This window comes from Pongo abelii, chromosome 8, assembly GCF_028885655.2.
Source record: "Pongo abelii isolate AG06213 chromosome 8, NHGRI_mPonAbe1-v2.0_pri, whole genome shotgun sequence".
NCBI lineage: Eukaryota > Metazoa > Chordata > Mammalia > Primates > Hominidae > Pongo > Pongo abelii.
Window position 1 is genome coordinate 62,193,213 of NC_071993.2, and position 26,751 is coordinate 62,219,963.

The 26,751-nt window shown below is 37.8% G+C and overlaps 1 protein-coding gene across 14 annotated transcripts in view; it reads right to left on the reverse strand.

Moving 5' to 3' along the window:
• The window catches only part of NRG3 (neuregulin 3), a 1,113,017-nt gene that overhangs the window by 925,809 nt on the left and 160,457 nt on the right, over positions 1-26,751 (reverse strand). The window lies entirely within an intron of this gene.

Sequence of the window (26,751 nt, forward strand, 5' to 3'; positions counted from 1 at the left end):
AGTGTTCTGCAATTGTCTATGTGTTTTTATTCTAATAACAAGCATCTCCTGCTTGTGCTTTCTATTAATAGATGGATTTTTCATTATCACTCTCAATTCCCCTCATAGTTTTACGTAAATATGTCTCCTATAGAAGTCAAAAAGCCTTTGAAGAAAGTCAGTGAGTTTTAAAGGCCTTGAAAATCCATTATTTTAGAAGAAAAGTTGGAATGATAAAGTATATTGAGATAGATGTTTGTTGTGAAATGAAAATTTAATTTGTCTCTGATACTGCTCAGCTTCTGCATACAAATATTTCAAAGAACAAGTTTAAGTGTTAAATAACGGGGCAATGGATGTATGAAATTCTTTATGTGTGCATGAATAGTTGTTATATGGGTATTTAAGAGTATCTTCAACATACTGAGGACTTTGGTTGGAGTTTTGAATAATTCTTCTTCCATTAAAAATACAGAGATAAAGGTTCTTGCTATCCCCAAATTCACTATTCAGCAAACTTTCAGGAGAGGACAACGTTCAGCTAAAGGGGACGTCTAAACTTCAGGTGGAGGCTGTGGGCTGCCCCTTCCATCAGCACTTGCCAGAACTTCAGGAACTTTTGGGGCATTCTCTTGGCTCAGATTTCTCTTGTACTTAAATGATCATAAGTGTGCATCAGGCCATCTCATCTTCATGAATTACTCCTTGAACGTCCATCTATAGCTTTACATTTATCCATCAAAGATTATATTTAATTTAATTAGCTATTCAAATCTATTGACATTTTGATGCTTTTTTCTTCAACGCATATAGGTCATTTTTCCACCATCTCCTAGGCGTCATGCTTTCTTTATATTTGTTCAGCAAATGATTATTTAAAATGTGTATTCAATAATCATTAGTGAATGGGATTTTTATTGTTGTATAATAAATATATTATTTATATATATATATTTGATATTTCATAAGAAAATGATTACTTTTAGATAGTATATTTCACTTAAATGGATCTCCATGAGAGCCCTGTGAGATGGACCAGGCAAATCTCCATGGTACTAGAATGATCCTGTCTTAGCTGAATTTCCTGTGATCTCAGGACTATAAGCTATGCAGGATGGGATCACAGAGTTATTTTGACTCTTGGTCTAATGATCTTTCCTTAAATCTATTCCTTAATTCACTGATACAATTCCAAACCAGAACATGTCAATGTTGTTCCCCTATCTTTAAAAGTTCGTTTGGGAAAAATTATGTTTCGTGTTGACATGAGGTACAACGTCACTGTCACCATGAGAAAAAATACAAGACTGGATCATGATAAGAGGCAGAAGATACCTTTCAGAAGTCCAGATCAGTCATTCATCAAGGCAGTAAACCCTCTCTACAACTAAAACGTTTTTGAGATTCTTCATTCTCCCAGCTATGTTGTTATAAAATGGAAGTAAAATTTCCATGATGTAAGCCAGTAGGCAAATCACATCTGATAGATCAAACGAAGGTGGGAGGGACTTGCTCTCCTTTGAATACATCATTTTTCTTTTTCTTTCTTTAGTTCCCAATTTACTTTCTTTCTTTAGTTCTTTAGTTCTTTCTTCAGTTATTTAGTTCCTTTCTTTAGTTCTTTAGTTCCTTTCTTTAGCTTAGTTTCTTTCTTTAGTTTCTTTAGTTTTCTTTCTTTAGTTACCAAATATTAGCTTCTATAATTACCTCTACCAATAATGCCATACCAAGACACAAGGGCTGATGGGTTTATTAAGGGCACTGACTGACTATCCCTAGAAAGCAACATTTCATCTGACAAAAAAAAAAAAAGATCTTTTCCTGCCTCTAAAAAATATGTTGATTGTCTCTATACAAATAAAGCAGCAGAAATTGTTTATCAGTAGAACAGCATAGTTATGTTAAAAATATGTTTATACTTTCTCATCTCATGTTTCTTCCAATTACTTTTGGTCTGCTATTATAAGCTAAGATATTTGTAATACTTCTATTTCCTTTTTTTTCACATTTGTGTCTTGGTATAAAATAAAGAAAAAAAACCAGAAACTTGAGACTGTAAAATGATGATAAACCTAAAATGCATTTCCAGTGATAGTTAGCGACATAAAAATGAGAAAGCAGCCATGAATACTTTCATCAAAAGAATCATAAGTGTAGAACCACAGAAGAACTGAATTGTTTGAGGTGGAGGGGACTCCTGGGATTGCCCAGGTGTTCCATTCTATCACTGAAGAAGACACCACAATGTTGAGTGAGTGACTTGTCTGGAGGTACGCAAGTCCTTGGCTGAGGTATTGTTATGTGCCCTAACACTAATGGAGTATCAAGTTGGTGGGGTGGGCGGCAGATTATGGCTGCTTAGAACAGCAGAATGGCAATATTAGTCCTCAAATGAGGGAGCTGCAAATGGCCAAACCACTCTAGAAGCACAGATTCAATAGCTCTAGCAGTAGGTATGCTCTGAATACACAGCAAGGAAAAAGACCAGTCATTTTCCTAAGAGTGGATTCAGCACATTTTTGTTTCTCTTCAGCACCTTCCCTTCATTTTTGGTTTCCCTTCCACATTTTGATGATGATACTTTTCCCCAGTAGCATCATCAAAAGGGAGAAAGACAGCATTAGCCTCTCCGTCTCATACCCCTATATTCTGCCCCATCCCATTGCCTGGGAGCCAGGTTTCCCTTAATTCTTTTTTTTTCTTTTTTTCTTTTTTTCTTTTTTTTTTTTTTTGAGATGGAGTCTTGCTCTGCCCCCAGGCTGGACTGCAGTAGCGTGACCTTGGCTCACTGCAACCTCCGCCTTCCGGGTTCAAGCAATTCTCCTGCCTCAGCCTCCTGAGTAGCTGGGACTACAGGCACACACCACCACGCACAGCTATTTGTATTTTTAGTAGAGATGGCGTTTCACCATGTTGGCCAGGCTGCTGTCAAACTCCTAATCTCAGGTGATCCACCTGCCTTGGCCTCCCAAACTGCTGGGATTACAGGTGTGAGCCACCATGCCCGGCCCACCTTAATTCTTAGAACTTCTATTTGTCGACTCTCCCAGAAATCCAATCTGCTCCCCTCTGGCATCCAGAGGAGACTGAAGACTGTGGCAGATAATAAAGAAATGAGCTATGCTGAGCTCTCAGGGATCTTGGGCCTCTTCAGGGGAAAGAACACTCTAGAGACACAAGCAGGGCTTTGTTTTCTGGGCTGCTTGGATCACCCCCAGTTCTGCTGACACATTGTGCCCAATGTCCAGACTGCATGATACCTGGCAGCAGCTGCAACCCAAAGCTATCTTTGGATAGCTATTCTTTGGTCATCAAAAGCAAAGAAAAGGAAAGACCAATATAGATTTGCACCATGCAGCTCACTGACTAATTTCTATATATAATTGCTTTTAAATTTTTGTAAATCAACTGGTAAAGTATCACTATCCTTGTAAGCGATGTGTGTGTGTGTGTGTGTGACAGAGAGAGAGAGAGAGAGAAAGGGACACTGACAGAAAGAAGAGAACAGAAGGAAAGGAGGGAGAAAGACAGAAAAAAGGTGAAGGAGGGAAGAGAGCAGTTATGGAGAGAAGGCTTAACCCAGAAATGGGAGAAGAGGGGGAAAATGGAAACCGAAGTAAAGACCTAAAGGCAGTGTGACTCCATCATGATACCCCAGCATTCACTGAGCTCACTCTACAAACTCACGCAAGTGGATTTTTAAAAGGAAACTGGTAGAAAGCCTGAGTTTCTTATGATGGATATGGGTGGAAGGGCAGCAATGACCACAGCACGGGAGCTGGAGGTAGAGGGGAATAGGAGAACATCCAAGGTGGAAAATCTGTAAAAGCCTTGGGGAGGGTTTTAAATTCCGCAGACCTGAGAATTGGAAGAACAATACAAATTCAACTAGATCTCCAAGGAGTAAACGGGAGTCACCCTACCTGTTATAAAATTATTGGTTGTTTTGTTTTGTTTTGTTTGAGAGGGAAAATCTTGCCCTGTTGCCCAGGCTGGAGAGCAGTGGCGCAATCCTGGCTCACCACAACCTCCGCCTCCTGAGCTGAAGGGATTCTTCTGCCTCAGCCTCCCAAGTAGTTGGGATTACAGGCACCCGCCACCACGCCCGGCTAATTTTTGTACTTTTAGTAGAGACAGGGTTTCACCATATTGGCTAGGCTGGTCTTGAACTCCTGACCTCGTGATCCACCCGCCTCTGCCTCCCAAAGTGTTGGCATTACAGACGTGAGCCATCAAAGATTATCACATACCTACATACACAAAAACCAAACTAAAACAATACAACTTGGGTTCAAAAAAACATATGGAGCTATTTTGAGATTACAAACATAAGAAGTGTCAGTGGTGGGCCTGGGAGCCAGACAGGCCTGACCTCAAAGACTGAACTCCTTCCTCTCACAAGTGTCACCCGAACTGGCATGAATGAGACAACCAGAGTCAGAAAGAGCGAACCGCACCAACCAGCCCAGTCCAGGCTTCTTAGTTACTGGGAGAAGGAGGTTGAGTAGAGGCAATATGCAGGTCTTCCCACCTTCTACTGGCCACAGGTAGGTCAGTACAGGCATCTTCCAACCTGAGAGGCACCAATAATTCCTCTAACAAAGAACAAGGCGAGTTCTCCATACAGACACCAGGAAACCCAGGTGGACAATATTTGCATTAGAAATTACTGTACTCACTTATGCTAGAATAAATATTCACAAGGTTAAAACAAAAACAAGATTGCTAATCAGATGATATTCAATAAAAAATAAAGCACATTCTTGAAATCATTATTTACAACATCACTTAAAACGTTCCCTACTGCATCTTTGATCTACGCATAACCACCAAAATTACTACTCTTAGGGAGAACAGAACTATCAAAAAATTTAAAATCATTGCAGTTCAGGCTGGAAGGATTCATGGTAGAAGATAGCACCCCTCAGCACTTTACGGCACACAGTAAGAAATATTTCAGTTTAAGCAAGTCTTTTTTCTGTAATTCTCTATCCTCCTAGTAACTCTCATGCTTTAAACATTCATGCATGCCATATATTGTGTACCTATATTGTGCTTGTCCTTATTAATTGTTGTGAAGACAACAAAGGAAATGCTCATGCCTTCGTATAAGGAGATACAGACACGTAGGTGACTACTATAGCAACAGACTGTGAGAAATGGCTGTGTAGACAATATGAGTAATAATTACCATTTATGAAATGAAATTCCTGTATGCGGTAGTCAGATATTCTGCCAATCTTAATTGTATCCTTCACAACAAACAAGGTCTTTATTATTACATCCATTTTTAAAGGAGGAAACAGAAGTTTAGAGCAGTTGATTTCCTTGGGGTCCAGGGCCGTGCAAGTGGCAGAGGTGGCTTTGCCTATGTCCAATGCCCATGATTTCTATACTAAGTTACAACATATTCAAATACAATGTTATGGCTGATCATCAAAGGAAGATATCAGAAGCCACTGGTGGTACCTAGGACATGAAGGTGTCCTTGTAGATTGGCTTTAAGATATGTAGGCAGAAGGGTCTCCCAGGGGAGGGGAGAGAATAAACAAAGCCACAAATATGGAAAGCGAAGCATCCATCCTGGTGTAGGATGGATTGATTAGGTGTACTGGGGCTGGGAAGACCAGTTGAGAGGCACTGACATAGCACCGATCATAAGAAACAATGATTTGAATTGGAACGAGAAGTAAAATTGGGAATGGAAATGAGAGGATGGGGAACAATGTCACTTTGTTATTCAATAGATATCTAGTTCAAGAAGTCTCCCACCAAATTATTTATTTCCCTCCTAGAAACAGCTCCTCCTTCTCTCTATCATGTTTTTCAGAAAATGGCAACTCGATCTACCAGTTGCTCAAGAAAAAAGCTTAGTCACCTCCTTGATTCTTCTTTTTCTCCCATCCTTGCTATCTTAGTCATTACCTAATCTGGCCATTCACCCTGAAATCTCTAATGAGTGTATCTGTGTCCTTCCACATTTACTAGGCCATAGTTATTTTCCACCTACATTACAGCAATATCCTCTAAATCAGCCCGTCCCTGTAAGGGCTTCGTCATTTTCTATCCAGTATAAAAAGTGCTACAGCCTAGATGTTGTTCAAAAAATAGATTTGATCACATTATTCCACAGTTTCAAACCTTTCAATGCATCTCATTGCTCTCAATAAAACATCCACAATTCATTGTTTGGCCCTTTTTCCTGTCTGGCTTCATTCTGCAGCATTTGCACATCACAATGTATACGTCTCCCCAATGGAACTACTGTTTTAGTTTTTCAAATAATTCTGCTTTGTCTCATTGGAAACATCCCACATGTTGCCTCAACATGACTTTCTTGCTCCTTCTCCACCATTCCCCACATATTAGAAATACAGACTTCAAATCACCCCCGCCAGGAAGCTTTTCCTGATTGTATTGTCCAGGTCAGATGCACCTCCTATATACGTTCCCATGGCAAGCAGAGTATCTTCCATTAAAGAATATATCACCCTAAATGAGAACTGCCTGTTCAGTTATCTGTAGTGCCTAGATTTAGGGTTTTGATGTGTCCAACTTTTTCATTTTTGTTCTCAAGGCCTGAGGCAAAGTAGAATGACCTTCCATGTTTCCTTAGAAAGAAACATCAAAAGCTTGTGAGATGACTGAAGGAAGGAGAAGGGAAAAAAGTCAAAATAAAAAAACTTGTGATGGAACTACTCAATACGGCCTAAATTAATTTTTTCTAGAAAAAGTATATTTATAAATATATATTATATAGATAGAATATAATAGAAAGTTGAAGGCATACCTACATATAAAAGTGTTTTGCACAACATAAAAGGAGTCATTTATATTCTACAGAGGAAATGGGTCGTTGAAAATATTAATTCTAAGAAGAACTAGAAGAAATATCAGATTAAAAAATAATTTTATGGTATTGACGGAGACAATTTTCTAAGCATGGAATCAAATGCAGAGAACTTAAAAGGAAAGATCAATATATTTGACTATATAAAAACTTAAAAGGTCTTAAGAAGAAAAACACAGCACTTTTATCAAAGTTAAAACTAGATGTAACAAACTAGGGAAAAAAATAACTTGCTATATATGGCCTAGAATTGCTATCCTTAATATACATAGATCCCTGGAGAAAAAGAAAAAACACAGAGATGAAGCACCCAATGAGACTTGTATATATAAAAGTTTGGGTAAATGTTACCAGAACATGATACCCATTATTTCCCATTCAGCACAATTAATAATATAACATATCAAATAATTGGTTTTTAATGCACAACTGTAGTCACAGGAGAGTAAGGGAATTCTTTAGAAGGCTTTACCAAAAAAAAAAAAAAAAAAAAGGAAAGAAAGAAAAGAAAGAGAGAATCCACACGAGTAAGCAAGCACTAGAATGGGAAGTTTTCTTCAGTTTATATGCCAATCACTGGTGGCCCGGAGTCTGAGTTTTAGTTGGCCATGCAAATAAGGAACTAAGGTAGAAGGCCAGATTGAAGACTCCCTGTGAATATCTTGAATCCCTAATACATGATAACTCATTTAGAATGAAGGTCCTAGCTTTGGCCCAAAGTAGAGAAGGAGAAGGACGAAGGGGAGGAGGTGAAGGAGAAGGAGAACTCTCTTGATAATTCTTAAACAAAAGTTTGCCCTCATGTTTGAAACAAAATTTATCATACCCTTGTCCACTCTCCACCCAAACTTGAAGTATAATTTAAAGTAGTTATAGACTGCTAAGGCCTCTGGTTATCTGAAAGTAGCCTAGAAATCCTTTCTGAAGACAATTTAAATGTAGCCTAAAAATTACCCCAACAATTTCAAAGGATCAAAGATTAAAAGAATTTTAAAAATTATTATATAAATGACGAAATAAGCTGCCATGTGTAAGTGGAGGCAGAACCAATATAACACAGAATTAAACACCCAAGAACAGCAGATATTGGACTTATGACACAGAGACTACAAATCATGCATGTGTAATATGTTTAAATAGATAACACAGAAATTGAGAGTAGGAGTTAGGAAAAAAGAACTAACAAAATTATACATATATATTTGATAAAGAACCAAACAACTCTACAGAAATGAAAAATGTAACAGTTAAAAAGACTATCAGATATGGCTTAAAGGAAAATTAGTACACTGAAAAAATATCTGAAGAATATGCAAGAAATGAAGTACACATATAAGGGGTGATGGAAAATAAGAAAGAGATGTTTTAAGGAAAGGATAATAGAGTGGAAAGATCCAACATGGAGTATAAAGTACAAAATCCTAATAGAAAATAAAGACAATGATTATTTGGAGTAAAAATTCATAGGAATTTTCCAGAATTAATGAGAGATAACAACGATCAGAATCAGAAGGTTGTGAATTCTACACGTAGATAAATCCTACTGAAATTGCAGTGCAAAAATAAATAGAAGCTTTAAAAAACAGCTGTGGGAAAAAAGTCATCCACAATAAACAATAATTAGGCTACTGGCTTCTCAATAGCAAACACAAAAGTCAGAAAGCAATGGAACAATATTTTGAAAACGCTAAGAGAACATAATTGTTAACCTGGAATTCTAGCCATAAAAGCATCTTTGAAAGCTGCAGTCAAAATAAACACATTTCTATTTAAACAAAAACTCAGAGCTAACCCCAACTAGACTGTTAAAAAAGAAAATTTAAATAAGATACTTGAAAAATCCCAGATGGAATGTCATAGCTGTAAGATTGTAGTTCCTGGCTCTTTGTCACATCTACACTGTTCCTGTCAAAATTCTCAGATTTAAACAAGTTTGACGATCCTTCCAATACTTCAGCCTCTCCACTCTTTGATTTCCTGTGGCTTTATTCTGCAATCATCTTTAGCCCCTCACTTCTATAATTGTATCTAAATCTTCTCATTACCAACAACTAACCATTCCATCCTTTTAGCTTCAAAGATTCCTATCAGAGTGATCCTACGGCATTCCTTTTAGTAGCATAACACTAATTTTTTTTTCAAATACACTAATCCTTTCACCATTTTACTACCGTATTCAACTCTTTAAAGTCATCACGCCCACCTTACCAAGCTTAGAATCTCTAGCATGCTGTTTTAATCATTCTCTTGCTCAAGTATTAAACTCCTTAATCATCTCTCACACCATTGTACTGTCCAAGAAAAAATATCTAATTCACTAAACAAAATTCTCCATTATGCTATAGTCACACTCCCACACAGGTACTATGATGGGATAAAATTTAAAAAAAGGCACAAGGTTGAATGATTTTGCTTTCCACACATGACCATTAGCCTCAAGTGGTCTTTGAAACTGCCTGGGAAGATTTCCATTTTCCATTCACTATCCTATTCCCTTAAAGAATGATTTCACATCTTCTCCTCTGAATGACCTGTGCTTCTTATTTCCTAAGAACAAAAGGAGAAATTCAAAGGGAACTCACACAAGCCTACCACGCATTTCACTCCTTAACCTGAACCATTACAGATAAACCTGCCTTTATCTCCAATTCCTTCACTAGAGTGCCTGCTCCAGCCCTTCTCATCGACATAAGATTGTTGCATATTAACTCCCCTTCTCTTTCTTGCATTGTAAATTTTTCATCGCTTTACAAATGTGCTGTCATTTTTCCCATTTTGAAATCCCTTCCTTGTGTCTACTTCCTATTCTATTTATCACTCTATCACTTTGCTCTTTGTTCCTTTTATAGAAAAAAACCCCAAAATAATTAGATAAAAAAATTAAATAATGACCACCAATTTGCCTTTTTCCATTTTCTCTTCACCTCACTCCAGTCAGTTTTCGCTCATCACTACACTAAAATGTTTCTTTTTTTTTTTTTTGAGACGGAGTCTCACTCCGTCACCCAGGCTGGAGGGCAGTGGTGAGATCTCGGTTCACTGCAAGCTCTGCCTCCTGGGTTCAGGCCATTCTCCTGCCTCAGCCTCCCAAGTAGCTGGGACTACAGGCACCCGCCACCATACCCGGCTAATTTTTTTTGTATTTTTAGTAGAGACGGGTTTTCACCATGTTAGCCAGGATGGTCTCGATCTCCTGACCTCGTGATCCGCCCGCCTCAGCCTCCCAAAGTGCTGGGATTACAGGCGTGAGCCACCGCGCTCGGCTTTTTTTTTTTTTTTTTTTCATCAAGATCACCAGTTACCTCTCTATTTCATTTGATTTGACCTGTCAGCAGCAGCTGAGACTGTGGCTCTTTTTTTTTTCTTTTTCTCTTTTCTTTTCTGTTCTTTTCCTTTCTTTTCTTTCTTCTTTTCCTTTCTTTCCTTTCTTTCTTTGATTTTTTTTTAAGAGAGACAGAGTCTTGTGCTGTCACCCAGGCTAGAGTGTGCTGGTAATGATCTAGCTCACTGTAACCTTGAACTTCCCGTTACATTTCACATGTTCAAGCAATCCTCCTGCCTCAGCCTCCTTAGTAGCTGGGACTACAGGAACACACCACCACCCCTGGCTATTTTTTTTTTTAATTTTTGTAGATCTGGGGTATCACTGTATTTCCTAGGCTGGTCTCTAACTCGTGGGCTCAAGAGATCCTCCTGGCGCAGCCTCATTCTTTCTTAATTCAAACACTTCTCTTCCTTGGCTTTCTCAATACTAGATTTTTCTGATTTTCTTTCTCTTGTCACTCCTTTTCATTCCCCTTTGCTGGTTCCTCCCCACTTCTCCAGCCTCTAAATGTTAGAGTCCCTTGGAGCTCAATATTTGGATCTATTCCTCCATTCCCCATGCCAATACCATATTCATATATCTAACTGCCTACTTGTCAGCTCAACTTAAATATCTAAAAGTCATTCCAAATCAAGACCCTTATGTGCTCCACCCACATCTAAATGAGAATCCTCTACAGTCTTCCCCATTTCAATTAATAAAAATTCTACTCTTCCAGTTAGTCTTTTATGCACAAAGTCTTGGAGACATCCTTGACTCCTTTCTTCCATCACACCTTACCACTAAGTCATCAGCAAATCCTGTCGTTTCCACCTTCAAAATATACCCAGAATCCAGCCACTTCTCAATATCTCTGGTCTAAGCTGTCATCATTTCTCACCTCAATTACTGAAAAAGCTTTCTAATGGTCTCCCTCCTTCTGCCCTATTGCACCACAGTCTATTTTCAGAACAACAACTAGAGTAATCCTTTTAAAACATAAATCAAATCACTTCACTCCTCTGCACAATACCCTCTAATGACTTCCCCTGTACCTCAGAGTAAGAGCCAAAATTCTCACTGTCACTCTTAAGGCCTCTGTATGTTTAGAACTCTATTACTTCTCTGACCTCATATCCTACCATTCTCTAACCTTTGCTTACTTTGCTCCTAATAGGTTAGCCACCAGCTGTTCCCTAAAGATATCAGACATGATTCCACCCAATGAGCTTTCCATTTGCTGCCCTGCAGCTTTAAATAATTTCCCATTACATTCCACATGATTTACATCCTCAACTCATTCAAATAATTGCTCATATACCTCTTTTTCACTGAGCTCCTTCCAAACTATCCATTTAAAATTGCACACCCAACACTCCCTGCACTTCTTCCAGGCTTTACATACCATCACAATGTTTATGTCCTTACAAAAAAATGTTTATCTTACTTATGATTTTATAGTATTACTATCAGTTTCCTCCAACTAAAATGTACTTTCCAAGAGGCCAGGAATTTGAGTGTGTTTTATTCACCTGTTTGTCCATTAAAAACTCATGTTCTCCTGCAAGTTGTAGAGATGATGCTAGGAAAGAAGCCACATTTCCCAACGCCCAGTGCATCCAAGCAATGTCATTCCATGAATTCTCAACAATGGAATATAGGTGAAACTGATCTGAGTGTCTTCTGGAACCGAGTGTGTAAGGAGGAGTTACTTCTTCCTCAGTCTCTTTCTGCCCTTATCTTCCAGCTGGCTGTGGAGATCACAGTGAATTTATGGATATTCCTCAGCCTGGATCTCTGAATGATTACATGGATCTGGGCCCCTCCAACCATCAACTCCCACAATCCAACCCTCATCCTTCTGCCTTTAATAAACACTAGATTTGGACTTTATATGAATGAGAATCAAACTTTTAATGTGTTGGACTACTGAAATATCAGATTATTTATTACAACCACCAGTATTTTCCTAAAAAATATATTACTGCCTATGTCTCCCAATATTTGGAACACTGAAATGTTAAAAAAATAAAATAAAATAAACAAATGAAATACATGAATATATGGGAGCAAAGAAAATGTTAAATATGTGAGTAACCTAAAACATTTGATGAATAATTAATTTGATAAATGAATGAATAAAAACATTTGATAAATGAATTAATAAAATAATTAGTCTACCATTGGTAAATTACTTGCTCTTAGTTTCCTTGTTTCATATTTTCTTGTGTAGTTGCAAATGCTTTCCTATAATGTAGCCCTATATTTTCTTTTAGGAAACAAGACAAAAAGAAAACTTTTTTCCTTATGTCCATTTTTAATTTCCCTTTCATAATTACTTTGCATTGCTATTAATCACTTGTAATTGAATCACACTAAACAATGTTGCCCCTTCTTGTTTATATTTTTCAAATATTTACATATCATTATCATGAGCTCCACTTACCACTGTTGAACTAAGCTACACGCTATTAGTTTCTTGTTAGAAGAGTTCACCATCCTCTTAATCACTTTAACTCCTCTCACCTGAACTCTAATTTCTCTAAATTTTCATTCTTAAAACAGATCAGGGAACAAATATGGAATAGCTCAGTCACTATCGAGAACAATGAGGACAAAATTTCACATTGCTTTGGTCTTCGAGATTCCCAGAGGTAATTACAGTCTGTGTGACCTCCTTGGGCACAGAAATGATGGCCCATTCCTCCTGCATCTCTGGTGACCAGTGCAGTTCTTGGAATGTGGTTGGCTGTCAATGTAAGTCTTTTGGATAAACAATACATAAAGAGCAGAATTACCAGTCTGATATGACCCCATGGGCTACTGTTCCCCTTCCCTTCAGCCTAATTCAATATGCAGTCATCTGAAAGAGCACTGGTGAAGTTGATGCTGGTGAAGTTGAGGTATTTTTAGGAAAGACTAAATGTGAGTTTTGGTGAGACAGGTAGATCACAACTACATGCATTTCTTTTTTTCACTGCAGTGCCCCTAAACAAACTGAATATTCATTGTGTTTAGTATTGCAATTGTCTAACTTGCACGTTGCTTATGAGGATAACTATTACAGTTCTGCCTGTCATACATTTCCAGAAAATGAGGAGCTGTTAACTTGCCAAAAAAAAAAAAAATCTAATGCGGTATGTGGCTCCCAGCAATAGTCCAACATTATACATTTGCCAGTGCTGTGACCCACCTTTAGACGGAAGAAGACATTGCTAAGCCAACTTACAATGCTTTAAAGAACAATTGGCGGGGAAAGGTGTGTATTGCCATAATCTGGATGAGAAGCTTGAGCTCAGTTTGACCTTAGTTCAATAGATCTCAAGTAAAGGAAGCAGAGACAGTTGACTGATCATATTTAGTGACACTGTGGTGGAGATAATTTAGATTTAATAATGATGTCCTCTCATTATGACAAGCAAAAATAAACAAACAGGCCAGTTGATACAAACACAATTTTTGTAGTTACTTCAAAACTAGATCACTCATTTTTCATCCTTCATACACAAGGTGGTTAAAATGAACCATCAATCCGTAACTGAAACAATTCTTTTCAAGTAAATACTGAGTCCATGTTTACTAACACTGATTTAAAAACAATGTTCATACTCAGAAAAGTCCCCACAGCCAGTTCTAGGACTATGAGCAGATCATCCATGATGATGCTGAGCCTGTGCTGGAATCCAAACTTCGGCACATTTGGGTTTCAGGTAGGAGCAGTGATGGGCAAGTAGAAGTCATCCTCACGGGATCAGAGACTCTTAGTACATGAAGGTGACAGAAAAGTTGGTTAGAGTGAAGGCCCATGGAGGTCCCTAACAGAAATACCTTGCTTCAAACAATGTAAGTGGCAGAGTCAGAGCTAGTCCTCTGGTTTCCTGAGTTCCACTCCACTGCTTTTTTGACCACTCTAAGTGAAAAATGCATTTTCTGATTGAGTGGCCTCTTAAAAATTAATATCCTTTTATCTGTAGCTTTTGAAATAGGAAGCAAAAAATCAATTACTATCTATAGTTTTCTGGTAGTAAAAGTTGTATCTGTATTAAAATAGCTAAGGATGGATGAAAATAGATAAATATCAATTTGAAGAATTCTAGATATACTGCTTTGCCCATTTTACTGCGATTAAATGGCTCCCAAATTGATCATAGCCTACAACCTCCCCACTATTTCCAGAAAACTACAGACAAGAAAATATAAATTCCCTCTAAAGTTAAAGAATGTGTCTTATATTTGACACAGCAGGATAGAAATGGTGGATACGCATGAGGATGTGACTAAAGAAATGACCAGGGTAAAGATGAACGGTGGGTAGAGAGAAGGATATTCTGCAAGTGGAGGCATGGCTGGAGAGACAGAGAGTAGGAGGAGTCTGAGAGGAAGCAAGGGGTAGAGATGGGAGGAGGAAACGAGACATTATCAGAGTCTTGGTGGTTAAAGTGGTATCTGGTTGGCAGCCTGTCACACAGTCTGTCACCACTTTCCACCAAAATGTCTACGAAGGCATAGCAAAGAGGCAAAATTTACAATCCCAACAAAAACTAAGACTGAGAGTCTCTGTATTGCCAAATCATGTGAGTTATACCAGTCTGAGAGCAGGTAGGAAGACCTTCTATCTTTCTTTGTGCCGTTAGTCTGCAGGACACAATGAAGTATGTGTCCTTCATTGTGTCCTGCAGACTAGCAGCACAAATCCCATACCAATGAGAATCCTGAACAACTACCCATCCACCCACCAATCTATTCAGCCAGCCAGCCACCCATTCATCTATTCATCCATCTATTCCTGCATCCCAACAGCAACATTTGTTGAGAATGCACTAAGTGCTGTGGTTTATAATAAAATATTACTTGGGTGCAAAAGTAATTGTAGGTTTTGCCATTGAAGGTGATGGCAAAAACCTCAATTAGCTTTGCACCAACCTATAATTAAACAGAATAATTTCTGACAGTAACGTATGAAGAAAATTAAAAATGAAGGATGAGGTTGAAGTGACTTGGTGAACATTTAATACTCAGTGTAAGAACATGTCTGAATATTCTACTCCTTGAACACAAAGTGCAGTTAAAGCATCGCTCTCCTTCAGCCCCATCACTGCTTATCCATCTTAGCATATCTGTTCAGAACTGAAGTTTCAGAGAAAACACTGGTAAGGAAGACCATATGTTGCTGGTGAGCGTGTGGGGTGGATAATAGTGGATGGTACAGAAAATGAAACATATTCTGTTCTACAATAAGTCATTCCTGCAAATTCAACACTATAGGCACAACAGGAAAGAAACAATTCTTAGATTCCTAGGGGCTATGATTATTGAGATTTTTAATTTTATGGATTTTATGGGTTCATCTCAAACCAGCAGGGTCACACGAGATGAATGTCAGCTTGGTGCTTTTAAACTGAGCTCTGGGCTACTCATATCCATCTACTGTAGCTATTGATATGAGACAGAAATTTGACCAGCATCCAATTGGATGCAGAGAGTGCCCAAGGGTTCTCCATAGACCCTCTCTCTTGAAAAACATGGAGTTTGGAATGGGCTTTTCTCACTGCAATCTGAATGTACAGAAAAATCTCACATAAAAATCCAAAAACTCTGGAAAGAAAAGAAAAAGCAGAAACAATATAAAGTCTTTGTGGAACAGTGATCTTTGAAAATAGTTTTCAATAGGAGCTAAAAGAAAATTTTGGAAAGTTACTTGGCAGCCCCCTTATAATTTTTTTTTTAATGCAAAGAAGTAGGATTTAAGGAAGCTCTAACTGCAGCAGCAGAAAAAATAAGACACATTGGAAACATTAAGAAACAGAATGTATCCAAAGCAATATATGAGGACTGTTATATAGAAACTACTTGAGCTATCGAAAACACACAGGATGAAAATGATGAAGGGTCCTCTTATGATTGATGCTGAATGCAGATAACAGATACCCAAATCTAAAAAATAACGCAGCAATCTTTGCAGTGAAACAATTATCAAAGCCTTACTTGAAGAAAAGTTTCCTAACCTGAGAAAAGATCTAAGTATATCATAAAAAGCATATATTTATTCTTCCTATACCGTATGAAGAATAAATGAAAAAGGATGTCGGATGAACTTTGAATAACATTATTTCGTTATAATGTTGATGGGGGAAAAACATCGATTTCCAGCTGGGGTTGCTGTCTGTGTGGCGTTGGCATGTTCTCTCCATGTCTGCATGGGTTTTCTCTGGATATTCTTGTTTTCTCTCACATCCCTTAGATGTGCATGTTAGTTTTGTTGGCATGTCTACATTGTTCCAGCCTGAGTGAGTGTGGGTATGTTGGTGAGTGTGCCCTATGATGGAAGGGTGTCCTGTCCACGGTTAGGTGCTGCCTTGCCCCATGAGCTCCTGAAATAGGATCTTGCCACCTGCAACCCTGAACTACAGTGAGAGAGTTGGAAAGTGAATTAATAAATACAAATTATTGCAAAGCAAAACTTCATAAAGTATATGATAATCATACACATGCTCAACAATAAACTATGTGGTACAGAAGCTCTCGGTGAGCTCAACGTATTTGTAATTGTTAACTGTGTGGTGGTAGGAAGTGTCCCTGACAATTTTCACTTTGCAAACCTTAATTCCCAGATTAAACTCACCACCAATACAAACAATCACTGTCGCTCACTGAGTCACCAAAAATGAAATAAACAATTATCTTACTTGTTTTCATTAGTCTACCTTAAATGTATATACAGATAACACTTTACTTCAATGTTTAATATTAGAAGAGCTTTGGTATTTATTTAGAAGTTTGGTGATGTTTTGTACACCAGAAATATGCAGTAGGAACTTAATTGTTGTTTATATCAATTAGCTTATGGTAAAATTGGTTTTGTTATATGTCAAAACCAATTTTGTTGTATGACTTAAAGTTGCAGTTTCCAAGATTCTATTAACTATGTTAAGTGAGGACTTACTGTATTACAAGCATTAGATCATCAAAAATATATAATATAAAGCAAAGCAACTGCCCAGAAATGGACCAGAGTGTTATACCTACCTATGTTATTCCATGTGTGGAGGTGACAGGATGATTCTCCAGTGTGCAAAAATACTCTAAATATATTCGCTACCCAAACAGAAATTGATCAAAATTAAGAAGTTAAGGATTGGGATTATTTGATAAAAAGAACTACATATTCTACTCTTCTAACTTAAAATAACAGCCCTGAACACAAATATATTTATCACTAAATAATGACTTTTTGAAACAATACAATAACAAGCAAAGCAAAGGGATAATTCCAGCTTTTTTTTTAAAAAAAGTTTTATTCTGAGCCAACTAATATTTGATTGAGGTAAGAAATAAGACACACTTAAGTGTGGAGAAATGTAGTAGTTCATAAGCTTGAACTTGCTTATTTGTTTTCTTCCCTCTCAGGTACTATCAATATAGTGTAGATTTGTACAGGAAAACCATCACACAACACTTGAATTAAGCACTAAGAGACTCATCAACATTTTCTGCCATGCAGTTGTCCTCACTTAAAGATAATAATTCTGGGTTTAAGAAGCTCAAAGTCCTAATGTTATTTTAATGACATCATTTATTTCCCAGGGACCAGTGACACTGCCACAGATTCTCATACATTTTAAATGAGCAGGCATGAAACTGTCTACATATCTAGTGACAAATATAGCAGAATAGAAATAATGCCAAAATTTCATGTCCTCTCAGGAAAAAAATCTCTAATAAAATGTTTTGCAAATGTTACCATTATGTGTCAGTTTGCATCCTACTATATAATTATTATTCAAAATGTTTTGTCTATAATTTTATTCAAAATATGTTGACCTAGCATTCACTTTCCCTTGATATTAAAAACAAATAAAAACTAAATGACAAAAAAGTCACAAGAAATGTCTAGCACATCTAACTCAAACAGCCTAATAGTTGAAAAATTCTGAACATTTTTCATTTGAAAATGAGAGGTTAAGTTTCCTACACATTACTGATGCTAATGAAGTCTTAACCACAATGAATCATCCTGTGAGAAAAAGTCAAGCTTCCATTGACAATTCTAAATGTATTATGTGTTTATAACTGTAAATACTTTGTCTTCAACATGAGTCCATTAAATTTAAGAATCAGAGTAGCAAATAGTGGGGAAAAATACAGTATCACCAACTTCAAAATATTTACAATTACTGTTTGCAGTTTTGATCATAAATTGATCAGTAATTCTAAATATAACATTTAAAAATCATAACTATCTTGAGACATTTTTGATAATTTCCATTAAATCCTATGAAAACATAGTTGAAAATCCATGTATATGTATAGGTATTTGCAAAAAATAAAGGTAAATGCGAAAGCTACTTCTAATCCTACATTTTAAATTTCAGTTCCAAATGCCATTGCCATTGGAAATAAAAGCAACAAAAACAAATACTATCCAATTTAAATTTTTCAATAAATTAAATATACTCAAAATTTTTTTAAAAAATTCTGTTCTCTATAATTTTGGTTTCATGTTCAAAATCAGTATATTCCCTCAAACTGTCTTTGACTGAGATTATTTTGGATGGGGAAAAAGCCTGAAATCCTCTATTGCACTGTATCTCAGTGGCCACTTTATATCTCCAACTATCTGAAAGTAAACTGTACTTGGACTCAAAGAATCTGGGTTCAGGCCCTAGGCCCAATACTATGTGACTTGTTCAAGTCATTTCGCCCGTCTGGGGTAGTTTTGTGTTTTGTGTTTTTGTTTTTTTGTTTTGTTTTGTTTTGTTTTTTAACTGTAAAATAAGGAGATTGGACTGAATGATCTTCAACTCTGACTTTGGTTGTTGGGAAGATTGCAATGCAATGCCATTTAATGAAATACACACACACACAGAGAGAGAGAGAAAGAGAGATCAGTAGACCATCCTTCTTTCATATGGCAAAAAGGAAGAGAAGAAGGAAAGAAGTAAGGAAGGGTGAAGGGAGAAAGAGAAGGATAGAAGGAGGGAGAAAGACATAGACCTTTGTCATACACCTCCTGGTCTACTCAGGAACACTTTGTGACTTATTAGCCCCCTACAGATATTTTGAGGAATGTTGTTCCTGACCAAAGCAAAAACAACCTCTGATTATGAGGGAAAATATGTGTTTTGGAGCCTTTGTAGCTTACAAATGAGAGAAAGTCTTCACAAATATCTCCCAAAGGTGGCTTTGGGCAGTATGCAAGCAATTAGGTTTAGAGATAGATCCAGTAGAATGAGGCAGATTTACAGGTAAAGCTGGGAGAAAGCCATTTGCCTCAGGAAGTAAATATAATATTGGCCACTTCCCTGTTGGGAGGGAAAATGTGCCTTCACCTCAGCTCACAGTGGGCTCTAAAATTGATGGAGACGTAAGGTATTAAAAGAGTGAAGTTAATCCATATGCACAAGCGCAAGGGAGACTTATAAACCTTCACTGCTCAGTATCCCTCTTGTGGCAAGAATTCCAGTAAGGGATCTGAAAGCCATAAGGACTCCTTACAAAAAAAGAAACAATGTCAATTCCCAAATTCTAACAGCCACAGGATTTAGGAAGGAGACTATTTGTAAGGCCTGTAGTTATGGTATTTTCAAATGCGAATGACATAGTTACTTATGGCCCACTATGGCAAGTAAAAAGCTCTCATGGCAGAAACATGCATGGCATTTGGTCCTTCCTAAAATCAGCTGATATGCAATGTTTTACCTGTTAACTCTAAATGATGCATCATAACATTGAGTTTTCTAACAAATGTGTTCACTTTGGGCATATCTAAAGGCGATGTTTCCCTGTGTTTCCACTAGGAAGGCTTTTAGAAGAACAATTGACACGCATGAACTTCACTTTTTGTCCAAATATACCTAAAAATGCTGACATATACTGGGGCAGGGAGAGGAGAACTATAAATCTGTCATTTTCTTTTTCTGACAGCAGCAGGTTAATGTAGTGGACAGAATATGGACTTTGGGACCAGCTAAGTATGGACTGAATGCCTGGCTTGACCCTTCCTAGGGTGTGACAACAGACAAACTGTTTTATCTTCTCCATGCATCTCTGTGAGGTTCTTCTCCTGCCTTATTCTTTAGAAAGCCTGCCACTGCAGTTTCTATCCGCCAAATGTTCTGCTTTTGAGCCTGGTGGTCTTGTAGAATGCATGTGCTGGTATACAGTTTGCCAACAAGTTTGTAGAGACACATATATGGGTGCCAAGAGAGAGATTTTTCAGTTAGGCAAAGTTCAGTACTCATGGATAAAAAAGAAAGATATTATGAAAGATTACATATATATTGTATATATAACATATATAAGTGTATATATGTATATATGTGCACGTGTGTGCATATGTATACGTATGGGTATATTTGTGTATACATGTATACATATGCATGGATGTATGTATATGTCTGAAAAATACTGAGAGCCCCTCCATTGGATTTGTACTGTTGAAAGATGGTGGTGAAATTTAGTGCTGCAGGTGGAAAACATTAATTTCCAAGTTTAAGTTTCCTTCAAAATGTATTAAAAGGAAATTAGAAAATGGCAGAGCAATGTGTTCACCTAAAATTTTATCAACTTTTATTTCCATAGTGCAATAATGTAAAGAACAAGTGTTCTGAGGATAGACCTAGGTATAAATCCTACTTCTTAACCCTTATTAACTTTGTGCTGTGGACCAGTATTTAATCTACATGGGCCTGCTTAATAAGCATATACTTCCACTATTTGTGTCTGGGTTACTTGACACAATTCATGGCAGAAGTCGATAGTGAAGACTTTCTTCCCATATCCCTGAACAGGGATTGCAAAGAATGAGGAAGGATTGAAGAGGTGACCTGGGCAGTGAGGCATCAGGAGAGACCACGTGAAAAGAAGAGAGAACACTTAGACCTGAGCTGGCAGAAATGATAAACTTATTTTCCAGTCTTCCTAAAGATCACTCCTGGGGTCAAGAACACCTCCCTCCATAAATTAAGGCTAATTCTAATGCAAAGATTCCTGAGTTTATCTCAAGGGAGCTGATGGACATTTGGAAAAGCCCAGTGAAGCTAAGTAGAAATTAATGACAAGTTCACTGTAAGGCCCTGGGTTCTCAAATGACTAAAGAGAAAATATCATGCCTCGGAAATTAATGACTGCATTCTGTTAATCATCACACTAACTTGCTACTGAAATTTTAAAATGCCACATTTCCCCAGAGCTGAAGCTATACCCTAGTGCCACTTCCATAATATTTAACACTATCCCCAATGCGGCACTGTAAATTCCACTCACAATTATTTGGCTCCCATTTTGTAAGTGAATAGCCTCTGATACTGAAATCGAATTTCATGGCTAATAGGTTCTCTGATTACTAGGAATTGTTGGTATTTAATTTAAAAAATGTTGCTCAGCCAAGACAGTCATTATTTTCTAATGGAAGTTGGATCATTTCACGACATTCTTTCCTGCTACTGCTGGGGCGTTGGCAGCACTAATCATCACTCACAAACAGGCTGCTTCGCATTGGAACTTGGTTGTAAAATATAACTAATGACAACTTTTCCAGGAGTTTAAGCTGCATAACATCTTATCCTCTTTATATAATACACCTGTGTATTTTTAGGGATTTAGGTAACTTTGCTGCCTGAAAAAATATTTTCAGAACACATTTTAAAACAAAATTATACAACTGTGCATTGTTTCCATAGACTTCCTTAGCACGCTCCTCTGAGCTCAGTGGGGCCTAACTGCTTCATAAAACAACCTGAAAATCGAATACATGGCCTCTCTCTTCCTCACTAGGCTAGTGTTGATCAAGGAGGACAAGTGGAGTGCTCAAGAAGTCAAACATGGAAAAGAGAATGAGAGAAACCAGTTTGATGAACTGGGAGAGACAGAACAGAGACACATGTGAAGTATCAAGCTGCAGGGAAGAAGCCAAGACAAAACAAATGTTCAGGTGGTAGTCCCAGAAGCAAATGGATGAGTGAATGAGGCTGGGTCACTGGGAGTAACTACCACTAGGCTCTGGCCAGAAGTTCCTTTTATGCAGTGCCTCGAGCTATTAACAAAGATCAAATTCACTCCATAAAAGCCATCTCTAGGCTTGGCAAATGGAGTCTTGAATGGCTCCTTGAAGAAAAAACAAAACAAAACTCATGGGTTGTGACTTCTAGTAGTCTGAAATTGAGTCTTCATCTTCTTACTTATGAGCATTGCCCCTTTTCTTGAGTTATGTAACTTCTCCAACCACCTTCAACTTCAAAGTGGGTAAAATGGTAAAAATGACCATCTTAGGGTTGCAATGAGAAGTCAATGAGACATCTTATGATAAAGGGTTAGATAGAGCCTGGTGTTTGGAAAGGGCTCAGGACAGTTGGTACTATTAACATGTGATCCCGTGTATAGACAGTAAAGGACACTACAATAGGAAAAAGTGATTTTAAGAAACCATTATGAAATAAGCTTGGTTTACAGTTTTCAAAAGGAATTTTACAAATGTAAGTAATTCAGAATGCTCAGAACTCTTAATGTTGGGTGTGCTTTCAGTTTATAAAAGATTTTTAAACAATTAGTGAAGGATTAAATCTCTTGGGTATCCCATAATGAACAAAAGCAAGATTTTAAGATTTTTACTGGGTGTAGATTACTAATTTCAAAAGCATATTTGGGTTTTCCGAGATTTGAATTCTTTCTTCTTTTGTTGCTCTCGCTCTCTCCCGCCTCCCCACAGTAAGATTCCTTTCCACGACTTTTGAGGCATTCATGAGCACCTTCTGTATGCCACAGAGACCCAACCCTTACTGAGTTGACTTACCTAGGAGTATTCACAAACATGGCATACACACACTATGTCCCCAGTTTGCCAAATTCTTGAACACAACTTTTCCCCTTAGTTCTCAAAACAACCCTGGAAAGCCTGTGTGAGGCAGATGCCATGAATATTGTAATTAAAATAAGAGAAAACTGAGGTTCACCAAGTTTAAGTGCCATGTTGAAAACACACTGCAACCTGAAGTTGGAATAAGGCCTCATCGTGATGTCTTCTAGTACTGCACTCACTCATATGAGATCCTGCCAATGCTGTTAGACCTGTTTAAAAGACCATGAGCTTAGTAGAAAAAGTTGATTTTTCAAACCGTTTGAAAGCAATTTGAATAATGTGAACAAAGAAGGGAAAAGGAGAGAATTTTCTTCCTACTTTGGATCAGGGACAGGACACAGCCTCTCTTACTTTTTGGTGGAATGTGTCATGTGCCTACACCAGAGACAATGCAGATGCCTTGGAATTTCTGTAGCTTGCCTTTGGCCCTACTGCCATGGAGACCAGACTTCAATCTGCTGAGCTCCACGTTCTGCCCTGATGGAGCTGGGCTTGGTGCCCAGTAAAAGTACAGAGGATCCTTGTGCCATGACTGTTGGCCAGCCCTAGTGCCGGGGGCTGTCTGGCAGTGCTCATAGTTCTCTGGAGTGCAGCCAGGATCTGCCAGGCAGTCTGACTCCATTCAGAAGCTTCTCAACCAGACGAAGAAGAGATGTCTGTGGTCTGCTTTGGGGAGGGGCTTCTCAAGTAACTGTGACTTAAAATATACCCTGCCTGACTCAGAGGGGCACTGTCAACTTGGAATTCAAAGTAAATCAATGGTCTGTCACCTAAATGGAACAGAAACTATGTTGGTGATTATAAATTATAATCAAATTCATACAGTGATTAATAAAACAGTGTGTTAGTAGTCTGATCATCTTTATGGTGAATCTGGCTATTGACATGTTATAGCAAGTGCTACCCCAAGATCTGCTGGTTAAACGGTGACCTTGAACTTGGCACTAACGTGGCACCTCTTCCCCCTCTATGCAAAACAAAACCAAAACACAAATAAGCAGTGGTGGGAGAGGAATGGGTGATTAGAATTTAGTTACAGATGTGAAGACCTATGGAGTTTCTATTCAATGGGTATACAGTTTCAGTCATGCAAGTTACAAAAGTTCTAGAGAACTGCTATATAGCACTGTGCTTATAGTTAATGCTGTACTACACACTTATAAAATTTCTTAAGAGAGTAGGTCTCATTTATGTGCTACTTACTACAACTTTAAAAAACATGATGGATATTCTTCCATGGGAAAAAAAACCATGCCTTTATTTTAGCATCATATAACATTAAGCATAAGCTTTGAATCGTAAGGGCTAAGCTTAAATGCCAGTGCAACCCCTTACAATGAGGAAGTTATTTAATCTCCCCAAGCCTGGTTTCCTCATCTGTGAAATGGGGATAATAACTTGTGCCTGGCAGGGTTGTTAGGAAGATTAAATGGGATAGTACTTATGAAAGCAGGTAGCCTAACACTTGGCCTAGAACTAGGACTCTTTGGGTTTAATGGCCTCCCCTTCATCACTGCAGGTTGTTTTATGCTAGTATGTTTATCTAGTTTAAAGGGAGGTATAATTCTGGTCTAATGGCCTAAAGTATAAGTTGACCCTTTAGGTTTAACTCAGTTCTTACCTCCTCGTAATAATTACCTTCTCCTGATTCTTAAAAACCCTTGTGAGTTGGCCCAGATCTCTTCAAGCTCCATTCCTGCCCATGATCCTGGTGCTGAGCATGAAAATCATAGATGAACAGCCTTGAAACAGTCCCAGACTCCATGGCAGAAATAGTAGATGCTGTAGTTGCTATTTACACATGTGCAACAGCATAAACTCTTGGAATGCAGATTATTGCCTCACTGATATTGTAAGACCTCACGATATTGTAAGACCTCAATTTTTATGTAGAAAAATTCAGGTCACCCAATCTATGTGTTTGTTAGGAAGTCTACTAGTCATGACATGTGGTAATTAAAACCAAAATTGTCAATTACTTTATTCACAAAAAGTTTGTACTACGCAACTTCATCCTAAAGATACTATAAATTATTCTTAAGCAGAGTATTGAAAAAAATAATTGCCCCAACACTTTCCCACAAAAACAATCCAGAGGAAAACAAAAACATTTGTCCCCAACCCCTATGAGGCTATTTTTTATATATCCCTTAAATAGATGAGAAATATCTTTGCAACAATTCATAGGAAATATTTGGATAGATTCATACATGGTGAAATATTTTCAGAAAGAATAGTAATGCCACAATATGAAAGGGAATCATAATTCAAATCCTCAATTGATTTTAATAAGATGCCTAGGCTACAGTTTATCATAGCAACAGTGCTAAAAATAAGCAATGAGGATACAAATTTTCTGCTTTCATTAAAGAAAACACAGTGCCTGGCCAAAGATGCTCAGAAGGAACAAATACACTGTGAAGAAGAAAATAACAGCAAAAAAATCACAGTGTATGAATTTTTGTATCTCTATCTTACAGCTTCAGACCACAGGGAGTTAAAATAAATCCATGTTTTCGTACGTTGTACTGATACCACAGGCATTGACACACATTTGTTCAATCCTCCAGCAGCATTTTCGTGATGGAGCAGGTTGATGCATTTGACCCTAGGTCAGTCCTCACTCCCTGGAATTCTGAAGCTGTATTGGATTCTGGAAGGCATACTGGGTGAGTCTATCCGGAAAGCATATGTGCAAGCTGCTCAAACTACAGGGCACCTTGGTAAAGAAAATCAAACCCACTATATATCCGCCAACTCTATTCAGAACCATGAACAGCACGGAGTAAACTATATGCACTTTAAGTCTGTTCTTAAGAGACAATTTCTTGGGTTTCTAGAGAACACAGGTCAAAATGAGGCAACACCTCTGAGAAAAGAAGTATAGAAAGATGGCGCCAGGGCTGCTTTTTAGTCCACTGGGTCTGGGCTGCCAGACCCTAGGAGGTGCTCTGGGGTCTCTCAACAAGTCAGAGCAGAGCCTCTGCTCTCACTGAGCCCACAGTCTACTTGGCAGTGACAAGGAAAACCAATCAACAAGGCAGGAACGAGTGGGTTTTAAGCTCAATCATGAAGGATTTAAAGAAGGTGGTGACTGACAAGGAGGTAATATAGAGAGTAAGAAACAGGGATGAACAAATGCAGATAAAACAAGGTGTGCTCCAGGGAATGGGCTGGGAAATGAATGCATTCCCTAGTTGCTTTCATAAGTCAGTTGCATTCATTGTCTGCCTTATCCTCACCTCAGCTCTATGAAATCTGGATTATTATTCTCATTTTAGATATAAGGAAAATGAAATAGAAAGAAATTAAGTAGCTTGCTTCAGGTCATGCATATAGAAATTGACAGAGCTCAAATTCAAATCCAAAAATCTACTCTTTTAAAACTCAGGACACTCTCTACCGCCCTCTACCTTTTTGCAGGATGCATCTTGCGGTTTCCAAGACACCTCCACTGTTTTGAACATACAGGTGCCAACATATATTCAAACAAGAATCATCTGAAATAAGGATTCTGAAGAAGCACAATTTTGTGTAAACATATCTGAAATTTAAGAACCTTTAAATAATAGGTCATGTATATGGTCTCTGTCTACTCATTATAGACTCAATGCTAAGTAATTTAAAAAATGTACTAACAGATTAGAGATTCAACTAATAAAGGTTTATTTCCTAACATGTACAAAGAACCTGCAAAGATTACAGGAAGAAAGTAAAGAGAAGAAACTAGCTCTTGCTTCATTGCTTTTGCAATAATGCCAG